Raw genomic sequence first — 14,761 nt, forward strand, 5'->3', positions numbered from 1 at the left:
AGGTCCCCCTCTGACACTTGGATGCATAAACTTCATGGCGACGGTAGACAGAGCACTTTTTGTTCCTCTTAGACAACTGATGCAAGGCTAATAGTGTACACCAGTCAAAGATAATCAAGTAGCCCTCTTTTAATAAACCTTTCACATGACCAGCGCAACATGTAAAGGGAAAAACAATCGTTATTATGATTGTTCATCCCTCATTTACTTTGCATTTTGTCGACACCACATCCCTTACTTACACACGGTGATGGGTTGCCGAGAAATCATGATTTTAGGTGATGCTCAAAGATGGAATTACAGATTAGGAAAAATTATCAATTTGATCATTTATTAGATGATGTGCAGTAGCCTTACACTGGACAATTACTTAAAAAAATGTTTATTGACAATAAGTGGCATGATCGTCGGTTAGTGTAAAGGGGTCCTTAAGGGCCCCTTTGAACTGGCTGACAATTGGAGCAATAATTGGGAAGGAGCATTCCTAGGAACACTTGTTTCCGATAATTGCCCTGTGTAAAGGTACCGCCGATGACATAATGACCGAGCAAATGCTTGTTCATTGGGTGACATCCTTGCTGGTGCAGACTGCTAAATCTCCAGTTACATGAGCCGACACAGCAAGCAATAACAAATTTGTTTATAATTGCAGGCTCATCAGAGGAGGTGGGAGCTACATTTACATTCAGCAATCGTTTCCACTTTATGGGGACGGGCATTTACTACTGTGATCCCCAGAGAGAATTATTGTTTCTGGCCAGCAGATCTCTGTTTAGACAGCATGATCAACTGCCTAGTAGTAATAATTTAGGTGTCTGCACCACTGATGCTCGTTCAATTATAGGGAGCGAGCATTCCTAGGAATTTTCCTTGGTGACCCTGCCTTGAATGTTAGCTTCTATAAAGGAGCATTAAAATGATTTCTAAATGGTTTTCTGCTGGCCAGAGCAATGATCCTCTATGAGGTAAAGTGACTGCAGTAGTGATCGCTCAACCCCTGATGGCGGAGGTGAATGTTGCATGTAAATGCCCGTCTCATCTCCTCTGACAAGCAGGCAATTATCAAGAATGAACGGTTCTTTCCCAATAATTGCATGCTGTGTTGACCCATGTAAAGAGGCCTTTTTATTGTCTATACTATGCTATGTAAAGTGACATGACCAGTATGCTTAAGCATGAGATAGGCATGGCCAGAGTCATAATGTCTAGCCCAGGGATAGACAAACTGCAGCTCTCCAGCTGTTGTAAAACTACAACTCCCAGTATGCCCAGTCTGCTTATAGCTATCAGCCAACAGCAGGGCAAGATGGTATTTGTACCTTTACAACAGCTGGAGAGCCGTAGTTTGCCCATCCCTGGTCTAGCTTAACCATCTCTGGAGCTTATGGTGTAGGCCAGTGCTGTCAAACCTTTTAGAGACCTAGTGCCCAAACTGCAACCCAGAACCCACTTATTTATCGCAAAGTGCCAACACGACAATTTAATCTGAATACTACAGTCCAATATTGTATATCTTACATGTAGTTTGCAATTTAGCTACAGTATAATAGCCTGCCTACATTCAATGCGCTGCCTGTGCCATTCATAGCGTGCCCTGCGCCAGTGAATGGCGGGAAGAGTCTAAGGTTTATTGGTACAGCATCTCTACAGAATCTCTAACTCTTACCTTCATTCTGATATATCACTTTTTTTAATTTTTATCATATTATCCATTGCCCTCTTCCATTCCAACAACAATGGTGTTTCTGTTGCTTTCCATTTTTTTATTTATTATTTTCTGTCTGGCTTGAAAATATATCTTATATATTGTTTGTCTCTTATTACTTTGTAAATCTAAATGTTTCCTAGCCCCCAATACACATATTATTGGGTATCTATACAACAGTAGCAAAAATTAATTGAATTTATATCGTGGCTCACCCGTATCAGCTAATATGGTAAAGGTGCACTGTTTTTTGGATGAATCACCTATTCATCCAATGTAAAGGCAAATAAAAATATAAATAAAAAACAGGCACTCACCAGCTGGTATGTCTATAGTAGATAGTTTATGTTCATTAAAAAGTTTATGTTCATTAAAAAATACATATAAAACATATAGTATATAACTTAAAATTTTGTTAAACAATATAAAGATGTAAAAATTATACTGAGGTCCGGGATCCGCTTACATAGACAAATTCATAAATGGATATTCATAAGTTACCGTATATAGAGATCAAACTATGCAAGAATTAATAATCTTATACGATGTGCTATGGTTATGAATTGACAGTGTCCTGTGACTGTAAAATAGGAATATATAAGTGTTCTGTGAGAAAGTGCAATTCTCCTGTAAAAAAAAGTCCTCCTGCAAGGATTTGTAAAGGAAAAAAGACTTGTGATAAAGACTTGTGAAGAGACCTTGCAATAATTTGATATCTTCTTATAGTATAATTAGTTTTTGCATATGGGCTATGTCCAGTAATGCTGTTATAGTGATACAAATCCTCCAATTGCACCAGCATACAAAGTCCGCACTCGTAGTGAAGCAAGGTATAGGTTAGTATGTAACTAGAGATCGGGTTTAATGAATGGGGCGTCCCCCTCTTCCTCAACCCTCTTACCTTGTCTTCAGAGTGTAGCTGACTTGTAAAGTTGCCGTTCCAGCGCTTGCTGAGTTCTTTTATATCACTTCATCCGATACTTTGTATATGCTGTTTCGTGCTCTCTGGTCTCAGCGTTCCACGTGGTGTAGTTGCGTCTCGCTTTCCAGGAAGCACTCAGCTAGAGTCGCGAAATCTCGCGATAACTTTTGGCTGGCTTCTATTTCACTCGCGTCCAGACCAGCGCATAGATCTTCTAGTGACCGATAGTCACTCAAATTCTGCTCGGGTTTAGGTGGGTAGTTTATCGCTCTCAGGACCAGCCAGATGCGTTTCGAGGGGTCTCCCTCTTCCTCAGTGGCTATAATGCTATAACACATATAATTTAGAACTTTATAAAATTAATAATAATAAAAGGTAATAAAAATATTAACAATTGACTCAAAAATCCAAAAAATGTCTCAAAAAATCACCAGACTGGAAACATCGTCCTCTGCTTATATGCAAGTGTCCTCTCATTGTACTATACATCTAAATTCTGGAGACACAGCCAAAAACGCATCCAACTCAAAAAACGCATATGCGTTTTTGATGCGTTTTGGGTGCGTTTTTTGTAAATTCTACTTTCCCTTGTCCTCCTTAACTGTCCCTTATAGGTTATTCATTGAGGACATAAACATACATCTGAATTTATCAAGTTCCCCACATTTCTTTAACATCACTTGCCCCTCCGGGGTCCCTCGGACCTTTTCAAAATCCTAGAGTCGTATAGGGAGAGGGTTGAGGAAGAGGGGGGACGCCCCATTCACTAAACCCGATCTCTAGTTACATACTAACCTATACCTTGCTTCACTACGAGTGCGGACTTTGTATGCTGGTGCAATTGGAGGATTTGTATCACTATAACAGCATTACTGGACATAGCCCATATGCAAAAACTAATTATACTATAAGAAGATATCAAATTATTGCAAGGTCTCTTCACAAGTCTTTATCACAAGTCTTTTTTCCTTTACAAATCCTTGCAGGAGGACTTTTTTTTACAGGAGAATTGCACTTTCTCACAGAACACTTATATATTCCTATTTTACAGTCACAGGACACTGTCAATTCATAACCATAGCACATCGTATAAGATTATTAATTCTTGCATAGTTTGATCTCTATATAACTTATGAGTATCCATTTATGAATTTGTCTATGTAAGCGGATCCCGGACCTCAGTATAATTTTTACATCTTTATATTGTTTAACAAAATTTTAAGTTATATACTATATGTTTTATATGTATTTTTTAATAAACATAAACTTTTTAATGAACATAAACTATCTACTATAGACATACCAGCTGGTGAGTGCCTGTTTTTTATTTATATTTTTTATTTATATTTTTATCTATACAACAGCACTCCATAGATCTTATTAATCAATATTAATACTTCTGATCAGTATCTACAGTCGTGGCCAAAAGTTTTGAGAATTACATAAATATTGGAAATTGGAAAAGTTGTTGCTTAAGTTTTTATAATAGCAATTTGCATATACTCCAGAATGTTATGAAGAGTGATCAGATGAATTGAATAGTCCTTCTTTGCCATGAAAATTAACTTAATCCCCCAAAAAACTTTCCACTGCATTTCATTGCTTTCATTAAAGGACCTGCTGAGATCATTTCAGTAATCGTCTTGTTAACTCAGGTGAGAATGTTGACAAGCACAAGGCTGGAGATCATTATGTCAGGCTGATTGGGTTAAAATGGCAGACTTGACCTGTTAAAAGGAGGGTGATGCTTGAAATCATTGTTCTTCCATTGTTAACCATGGTGACCTGCAAAGAAACGCGTGCAGCCATCATTGCGTTGCATAAAAATGGCTTCACAGGCAAGGATATTGTGGCTACTAAGATTGCACCTCAATCAACAATTTATAGGATCATCAAGAACTTCAAGGAAAGAGGTTCAATTCTTGTTAAGAAGGCTTCAGGGCGTCCAAGAAAGTCCAGCAAGCACCAGGATCGTCTCCTAAAGAGGATTCAGCTGCGGGATCGGAGTGCCACCAGTGCAGAGCTTGCTCAGGAATGGCAGCAGGCAGGTGTGAGCGCATCTGCATGCACAGTGAGGCGAAGACTTTTGGAAGATGGCCTGGTGTCAAGAAGGGCAGCAAAGAAGCCACTTCTCTCCAAAAAAAACATCAGGGACAGATTGATCTTCTGCACAAAATATGGTGAATGCACTGCTGAGGACTGGGGCAAAGTCATATTCTCCGATGAAGCCTCTTTACGATTGCTTGGGGCATCAGGAAAAAGGTTTGTCCGGAGAAGAAAAGGTGAGCGCTACCATCAGTCCTGTGTCATGCCAACAGTAAATCATCCTGAGACCATTCATGAGTGGGGTTGCTTCTCATCCAAGGGAGTGGGCTCACTCACAATTTTGCCCAAAAACACAGCCATGAATAAAGAATGGTACCAAAACAGCCTCCAACAGCAACTTCTTTCAACAATCCAACAACAGTTTGGTGAAGAACAATGCATTTTCCAGCACGATGGAGCACCGTGCCATAAGGCAAAAGTGATAACTAAGTGGCTCGGGGACCAAAACATTGACATTTTGGGTCCATGGCCTGGAAACTCCCCAGATCTTAATCCCATTGAGAACTTGTGGTCAATGCTCAAGAGGCGGGTGGACAAACAAAAACCCACTAATTCTGACAAACTCCAAGAAGTGATTATGAAAAAATAGGCTGCTATCAGTCAGGAATTGGCCCAGAAGTTGATTGAGAGCATGCCCAGTCGAATTGCAGAGGTCCTGAATAAGAAGGGCCAACACTGCAAATGCTGACTCTTTGCATAAATGTCATGTAATTGTCGATAAAAGCCTTTGAAACGTATGAAGTGCGTGTAATTATATTTCACTACATCACAGAAACAACTGAAACAAAGATCTAAAAGCAGTTTAGCAGCAAACTTTGTGAAAACTAATATTTGTGTCATTCTCAAAACTTTTGGCCACAACTGTACATAGTTTCTGCATTTTCATAATAAATGCATGAAGACTGCATGATCCTCTCTACACCTAGGGAATTCATCTGTCTCTCAGCCCCATTTTTTTAAGAGTACAGGTGAACAATATACTCCTTACTATATCCCCCCTACCTCGTCCGTCATTACCCCAACATACCTTTCTCATTTTGCTTTAGAGATCAATGTTATACTAGATTGACTTGCTTTCAATACCTTATACATCCTAGACACAGATCTCTTCAATTTACTATCTGCTATAAATTCCTTCATTCCTTCTGAGGGAGCTTTTTTATAACTGACTGGGGAAGGCAATGAACATATTGCACTCCTCAGTTGCAGGTATTTATAAAAAATCCCTCTGTTAAATCCCATATTATCCCATATCAAAATCCTTCAATATTTCTCCATCAAAAATGTGATGTCAACACAGACATTGAACATCAAGGACACCATAAACTACCATCAGACAGGAGTACTAGCTATAGGGAGTCCTCTGAAGGAGCTACTCCCAGCATGCATTCTGCACATAATAATGTGACTACTGAGAGATAGCAGCCTCCAGGCTATAACTAGTCCAGTACCTTTATGGGGGAGTGTGGCCCAGTAGTCCTTCCGACTCTAGCCGTGCAACTCTCGCTCCAGCAGGCGTTGCTGGGTCCCCAAAACTTCGGGCTATCTCACGACCCTGTGGCCTCTCAGCCTACCCGGCTGAGACCACTCAGATCCTCCAGAGGTATTTGCTCTAGGATCACACTCTCTTTCTGACTGACATTCTAGCTGTTTTATTCCCAGCCTGATTAGAGCAGGCTTCACCTGGGGACCCCTTCCTGCTAGGGAAAAATTTGCCCTGGAATGGGGGTGGATTGGGAGGTCTCACTACTAAACCTACCATCCCAATCCAAATAAAATCCAGCCCTGAATAAGTAAAGAAAATAGCTCCAGCAACTATATTTATGAAGCCAGCGCCATTCTGGATTTCACCCACCTAAGCCAGTTTAGAAACCTGGGAGAGATATACCCCCCTTCCGGACTTTCCCGTGCATTTTATTGTTCCCATCGCCACAATATCAAAGGTCAATACAGAGATCTCTCTCATCTCTTTATAGCTATGACTGTAGCTATAAAAAATAGACATCCTCTATGTCTAAAGGAAAAAAGGTTTCTACACCAATATATAAGGGGATTCTTTACTGTAAGAGCAGTGACACTATGAAGCTCTCTACCTGGGAAGGTGGTGATGGTGAATTCACTAAACAAGTTTAAGAGGGGCCTAGATGTATTTCTGGATTGTAATAAAATACTAGGTTATAGTTTCTAGAATTCTGGAGAAGGGTTGTTGATCCAGGGAATTATTCTGGCTGCCCGATTGGAGTCAGGAAGGAACTGTTTTCCACAAGATGAGGAAAATTAGTGTCTAATACTTATGACGTTTTGCCTGCCTCTGGATCAACTTTTCAGGATAATAGGTTAAACTTGATGAACATTTGTCTACTTTAGCCTTATAAACCATGTTACAATGTTTTATGAAATACTAAATAAAAATCAAATCATTGAAGCTAAATAATGATGATGATGATAATAATAATAATAACAATGAAGAAATGGCCTGGCTACATTTGATGCCTGTAACATTGAAAAAGGAAACACAGGTACTGATTTTAGCAGGACAAGAACAGGCCAGGACTGATACCATAAAAGCCGGGATTAAAAGTCAACAATTGATGCCAGGTGCAGTGATAAAACAATCAACCTGGTACTCAGCTGCTGCAAGAGCCTTGCACAGACAGACTATCAACAGTGGCAAAATTCATTGGTAGAAATGGTCTACTGAAACTTTGGCAAACATTACCAGTTACCAGCAGCAAAGAACTGGTGAGACCACAAGCCTCAGAAGGTGGTTGAAATCGAATGTGCCAAAATACTCAGAACTTTTCAAATTGAAACTGACAAAGTACTGGCTCATAATGCACTAGATTTGAACATAATAGACAAGAAAAAGGTGTGGCTCATCAAAATCACAATAGTTGGTGACATCAGGGTTAATGAGAAAAACCTATTTAAGTGTGGGTTCACACTAGCGTTAGGGATTCCATTATGGCTTTCCGTTATAACATGGTTATAACGGAAAATAAACTAAATCCTTAAAACAGAATTACGGATCCGTTCTTCTGCCCATAGACTTGTATTATGACGGAATGCAAAACGGAAGCATTTAAAAGGCATTCGGTTTGCTCTCCGTTCTAATAGAAGTCTATGGGAATCAAAACGGATCCGTCTGGGTCCCGTTATGCAAGACGGTAAACAAAGTCCTGTCGACAGGACTTTGTTTTCCGTCTTGCATAACGGGACTTAGATGGATCTGTTATGTTTTCCCATAGACTTCTATTAGGACAGAAAGCAAACTCGAATGCCTTTTAAAGGCTTCCGTTTTGCATTCCGTCATAATACAAGTCTATGGGCAGAAGAACGGATCCGTCATTCTGTCCGGGCATTTCCTTATTTTCCGTTATAACCATATTATAACGGAAAGCCATAATGGAATCCCTAACGCTAGTGTGAACCCACCCTAAAATGGCTAAATATGAAGATTTGAAAACTAAAGTGCGGCTGTGGTAATCAGCACACTGGGTGCTATCCGAGAAGACTTTGGGAAGCACTTGACATAATTGATTGTGGACAAAATCACCATCTGTCACCTTTAGAAAGCCGCACTGCTGAGATCTGCCTGCATCATCCTCCAATACATCACCACATCCTAGATTCCTCGGAGGATTAAGATGAACATCAACTGTGATGTCCTGTTGTGCTGTGTACTTTTCTTCTTAATAAATAATCATCACCATCATTTTTATTTATGTACTGCCAACATACTCAGCAGCACTTTACAAATCAGAGGGTGAATGTAGAGAAAATCAGACATTACACAGTAATAAACCAATCAATAATGCAAACAATAAATGTGAGAGTAGCATAGCAGTAGCAACAAGTCAACTTTAAAGGATTTTTCTTGGAGTTTTATACTGATGATCTATCCTCTGAATAGGTCATCAGTGTCTGATCGGTAGGGTCCGACATCTGAGACCCCACCTATCAGCTGCTTGAGAAGGTACCGGTGTTCGCAGTATTGCACTGCCTTCATTATGTTTGTAGATATAAATTGTATGGATTAAAAAAGTTTAAAATATTTCTGCAGACTGCAAGCATGGCAAAATATTTTCTTTAAGGGAAACCAAGGATTTGTGGTTAAACCTTGAATTCATTTAATAATCATAGGGTAATTATCTCAACTCTCGATTACCAGTAAAGCATGGTTTTAAGGGGTTCTCCAGGAAAATATAGAAATCATGGTTGCTTTCTTCCAAAAACAGCACCACACCAATCCATAGCTTGCATGTGGTATTACAGCTCAGCCCCCTTCACTTCAGTGGAGTTAAGCAGTAATACCAGATGCAACCCATGGACAGGTGTTGTGCTGCTTCTGGGAGACAACATTGACAACCCATTTAGCATTGAAACTGTTTCTCAGTACACTTCATATAGGATTTGTGTGCTACTATGCTGTTTATTGTATAACATGTACGATCAGCATAACCCCTTGGCTACTAGCAAATATGATTCCCATGGGATCTGAAATTTTCAGTCTGTCAAATAAGGATGTTGTTTATAAGAAGAAAACCAGATATAATTAATCACGACTTAAGCTTACCATATATTTAATATCTTTGACAAGAAAAATGCTCATTAGGCTACAGCAAGAGTTTCTCAGTGGGAAAGTTTGTTCAACAGTGTTAATTAATGACATTGTGCCAGATACAAAGTAAGACAATTATTGCTACAATTTGTGAAAGCATCGGAATACTCTTTTTTAAGTGTGGGCAGAAACACAATTCTGCCTTTTCTTTAAATAAAAAATCCATGTACTGCCATATTAAAGAGAAATGTTCTCAAAGTAATGTGGCAAAGTATATTGAACTGTATAATAAAAAAAATATTATAGAATTTAATATATTACTTATATTAGAACTTTAGAAGCATGCTTGACACATTACATTTTATGAACGTCCCCTAATGAATTGATGCTGCTTATTGGAGACATCGGTCTTAATATCCAAAGGGGCTCACAAAAGCAGACACAAAAATGAAAAGGAGGGTCTTATGCCTCCACCCCATATTTATAACTGTTGTACATTGGGAAGACCACACCCCATCATAAGTGAAAACCTGGACAACCTACTGTACAAGAAGTCTATAACATCAAGTAATACACTTGACGGGTTACTCCCAATAATAAGTGAAAAAATGATCCCCTAGGGGACAAAGGGGTAAAACGTAACATTTAATCCTATGTCTAAAACAATGGAGCACTAACATAAAGCATCGGCCTGGAGGGCCTCTAAACAGACTAACATAAAGACAGCCCAATAGGGCCAGGATATACAAAAACAAATAGGTAACACTCATGGAAAGCAGGCAAAAAAGAAACGTTCTCACGCTCCAGACGTGGACGGTGGAGTCACTTGAATGCGTGCGGCCTCCCATACGATGGATTTGCATATATGTGTTGCCAACGGAGATGATTCCAATCATAGAGACCTCAGCAAGGCAGGAAACAGGAGCAAGGAGTCCCTAGTCAGCCCTGGTAATGGGGTGGGGGCTAATTCACCCTACCTACCTATACAAGGTACTTGCCCCGCAAGGAGCGTTCCTGTTCGGATACCTTTCCCTAAAATGGGCGGAATCCCTAGTACACCCTATAACTGTAGACTCCCGACGTGTCACGTTTCATTCAATGCAAATTCATCAGGGGAGATGTACAAATACAATGTCAGGCTGGTGGTAGAGCCTGCATTGGAAAAAAACAAAAAAGTGGGGAAAAAGGAATGAGCATACGGTGGTTGGAGCTGGTTATTCCAGCAAGTATCGAGCGGGAGAGGCTAGTGGAGCCAAAACCACCACAAACCACAAGTAGCTTAAGTACAGGCTCACCAGTGGGTGATGCCCGTAAAGGTCCAGATACGCTTTTAAAACCCAGACCAGCGTGCCAGTGTCCCGGATCCGCCCCACTTCCGCCCACGTGACTCTGAGTAAAGGAAGTCACATGGCGATGCATCCTAGGAGACACAACGTCATGGAGTGACGCCGCGAGTCACGCGACCGCCCTGCGATTGGGCGCCATGTAATGACGCCACAGACCACATGCCATAGTCACGTGATCGGACCCAAGAAAAACAACTTCGCACTGCGGCCGCTCCCCCCACAAGCACATGCGTGCAAAAGTGAAGGCGATTTAATATCTAATCAGGGGCTGTGTCTGTGGCAACCCAGATGCCAAAGGCTAGTGAGCCAGGCATCAAGGGTGGCAGTTGGAGCCTGTAGTAAAACAATGCCCCTAGTAACACATTTTTAGAAAATGATCAAAGTACAGAGCTGTGAATGGCTGGCTAGAACGACACCAGCCTCAGTCAGGAGACTAATTAGCTAGAGTACAGTATGAGAACCAGAGTGACAGAGAGAACCCAGAACAATACTTATGTTAAACAAAAGGGGAGATATGATATGTGGCAGGTGAAGTTGAATGGGATGTCATATTTAGCAACTGAAGTTAAGTTGTTCATTCATGCCTAATGGGGCCATAGTTTTCAGGTAATAAATCCAACGAAGCTCACGTTGGAGAATGGCGCAATCCCAGTCCCCCCCACGCCGTGGAGGGAAGACACAGTCTATGCCCATTACTGTTATACGGGCTTTTCCATTGTGATGGCTATGAATGTGATTGGCCAGAGGTGTATCTTTGGCCTTTGAAATGTAACTTAAGTGTTGGCCGACCCTTCTACGGAGCTCACGGATAGTTTTACCTACATATCCCCTGCCGCATTCGCATGTCAGGAGATATATCACCCCACGAATACGGCAATTGATAAAATGGTGAATGGAGTATTCCTTGCCAGTGACAGTACTGCGAAACATCTTCCCAGTATGTAAATGACTGCAAGCAATACAGCCACTACACCTGTAGCAGCCTTTGCCATTAGATTTTAACCATGCAGAGTTATGCTCGGATGGAGGTACTCTCCTGTGTAACTTCGATATTAGTCAGTGGCAGTTCATGCATAACACCTGCCATTTGCTCAGGCCCTTTGAGGAGGCCACTTTATTTGTCAGTCGCCAGGACTATGGGATGAATAATATCATTCCACTGATTCACGTCCTGGAGCACATGCTGCTAAATCTGACTGGCCAGGGTACAGGAGACGTGACAACCACATTTTATGGCCACATAAGCCCTGTGGGGGCTAAACTAGAGGAGGACGAGGACTTTCGAGTACAAGCAATGCATAGAGAAATTGGTGTTTTTTCTACACAGGTGACAGGAGAGGAGGAGCAGGAGCAGCCAGAGGAGCTACAGGGCAATGAGAAAGACGAGGCAGAGGACACAGACACACCGTGGCAGTATGCAGTGGAGATGGAGGCAGGGAGTCCCTCCAAGTCACTTGCGCAAATGGCCTGATGCATGCTCAGTTGCTCGCACAGTGACAGCCGAAGTGTTCAGCCTCCACTGCAGTGACAATTCACAGTGCTCCTCCAGCATACCACATGTGCAGTGCATGGCGGTGTCACGCTATTCTACACCTAGTTTGCCTGGAAGAACTGAGTCACACAGGGGAGGAACTTCTCCACGTCCTTCATCAAGAAATCAAATCCTGTCTTTCTCCTTGACAAATGAAAATCAGAGCCATAGTGACCGACAACGTGGAGAACATGGTGTCTGTGCTGCATCAAGGAGAGCTGAGCGAAGCGTCCTGTATGGCGCACATATTCAATCTGGTTGTAAAGCGGTTCCTGAAATCTTCACTCCATCTGCAAGACATCCTGAAAATGGGCAGAAAACTTTGCATGCACTTCAACCACTTGTACACCGCAAAGCAAACCCTCCTTGAGCTGCAGCGGCAAAACATAGGCTAATATGTGATGTTTCCACCCGTTGGAATTCCACCCTTCATATGTTGGACTGATTATATAAACGATTTCTTGATGATACAAGCGGATGGAGGTACTCTCCTGTGTAACTTCGATATTAGCCAGTGGCAGCTCATGCATAACACCTGCCATTTGCTTAGGCCCTTTGAGGAGGCCACTTTATTTGTCAGTTGCCAGGACTATGGGATGAATAACATCATTCCACTGATTCACGTCCTGGAGCACATGCTGCTAAATCTGACTGGCCAGGGTACAGGAGACGTGACAACCACATTTTATGGCCACATAAGCCCTGTGGGGGCTAAACTAGAGGAGGAGGAGGACTTTCGAGTACAAGCAATGCATAGAGAAATTGGTGTTTTTTCTACACAGGTGACAGGAGAGGAGGAGCAGGAACAGCCAGAGGAGCTACAGGGCAATGAGAAAGACGAGGCAGAGGACACAGACACACCGTGGCAGTATGCAGTGGAGATGGAGGCAGGGAGTCCCTCCAAGTCACTTGTGCAAATAGCCTGATGCATGCTCAGTTGCTCGCACAGTGACAGCCGAATTGTCACCATTCGGCAAAGGAATGACTACTGGCTCTCCAACATGTTAGACCCTCTCTACTGGTCCAAAATGGAGGCCTTTTTTACACCCGCTTAGAGGGAGGACAAACTGATCGAGACATCCTATGTAGTCAGTTGGCCGCTGCTTTTGTGCGCCATTGCCCATCCTCTCGTAGGTCTAAAAGGAGGGGCCATGTGTGCTCACGTTCCACTGCAATGGGTGCTGGGAGGGGGGACAGAAGCAGTACCAGCTCCATCAGCAGCAACTTAAGTCTAGAGTTGCTGATGAGCAGTTTTATTCACCCGCCTACTGAAGAAACTACTCACCAGCAGCAGCTAGAAACAGAGCAGTACCTGAAACAGCAGGTTGTGGCATACTGTAAATCCTGCCACCCCACATCAAAGATCCCCTGGACTACTGGGCAGCCAAACTCGATTTGTGGCCACAACTGACCGGGTTTGCCCTGGACAAGCTTTCCATTCTGGCTAGCAGTGTAGCATCAAAGCGTTTGTTTAGTGCTCCTCATGCTGTTGCCACATCACCACTCTGTGGTCTCCTCATGCTGCTGCCACCTTTACACTATATCACTGGGCCACTCTGTGGTCTCCTCATGCTGCTGCCACCTCACCACTCTGTGGTCTCTTCATGCTGCTGCTACCTCAACACTACGTCACTGGGCCACTGTGGTATCCTCATGCTGCTGTCATCTCACCACTAGAGATGTCGCAAACATTAAATTTTCCGTTCGCAATTGCAAATTTCCGCAAATGTTCGCGAACAGGCGAACCGGGCGAACCGCCATAGACTTTAATAGGCAGTCGAATTTTAAAAAACACAGGGACTCTTTCTGGCCACAATAGTGATGGAAAAGTTATTTCAAGGGGACTAACACCTGGACTGTGGCATGCCGGAGGGGGATCCATGGCAAAACTCCAATGGAAAATTACATATTTGACGCAGAGTCTGGTTTAAATCCATAAAGGGCATAAATCACCTAACATTAGGGATGAGCGAACTCGAACTGTATAGTTCGGGTTCGTACCGAATTTTGGGGTGTCCGTGACACGGACCAGAACCCGGACATTTTCGTAAAAGTCCGGGTTCGGGTTCGGTGTTCGTCGCTTTCTTGGCCCTTTTGTGACGCTTTCTTGGCGCTTTTTGAAAGGCTGCAAAGCAGCCAATCAACAAGCGTCATACTACTTGCCCCAAGAGGCCATCACAGCCATGCCTACTATTGGCATGGCTGTGATTGGCCAGAGCACCATGTGACCCAGCCTCTATTTAAGCTGGAGTCACATAGCGCCGCCCGTCACTCTGCTCTGATTAGCGTAGGGAGAGGTTGCGGCTGCGACAGTAGGGCGAGATTAGGCAGATTAACTCCTCCAAAGGACTTGATTATTGATCGATCTGCAGCTGTGGGTCATTGAGCTGCTGATACTCAATTGCTCACTGTTTTTAGGCTGCCCAGACCGTTTGTCAGTCACATTTTTCTGGGGTGATCGGCGGCCATTTTGTGTCTTGTGGTGCGCCAGCACAAGCTGCGACCAAGTGCATTTAACCCTCAATGGTGTGGTTGTTTTTTGGCTAAAGCCTACATCAGGGTGAAGCTGTCACACCAAGTGCATTAAACC

Source organism: Bufo gargarizans, chromosome 3, assembly GCF_014858855.1.
Source record: "Bufo gargarizans isolate SCDJY-AF-19 chromosome 3, ASM1485885v1, whole genome shotgun sequence".
Lineage (NCBI taxonomy): Eukaryota > Metazoa > Chordata > Amphibia > Anura > Bufonidae > Bufo > Bufo gargarizans.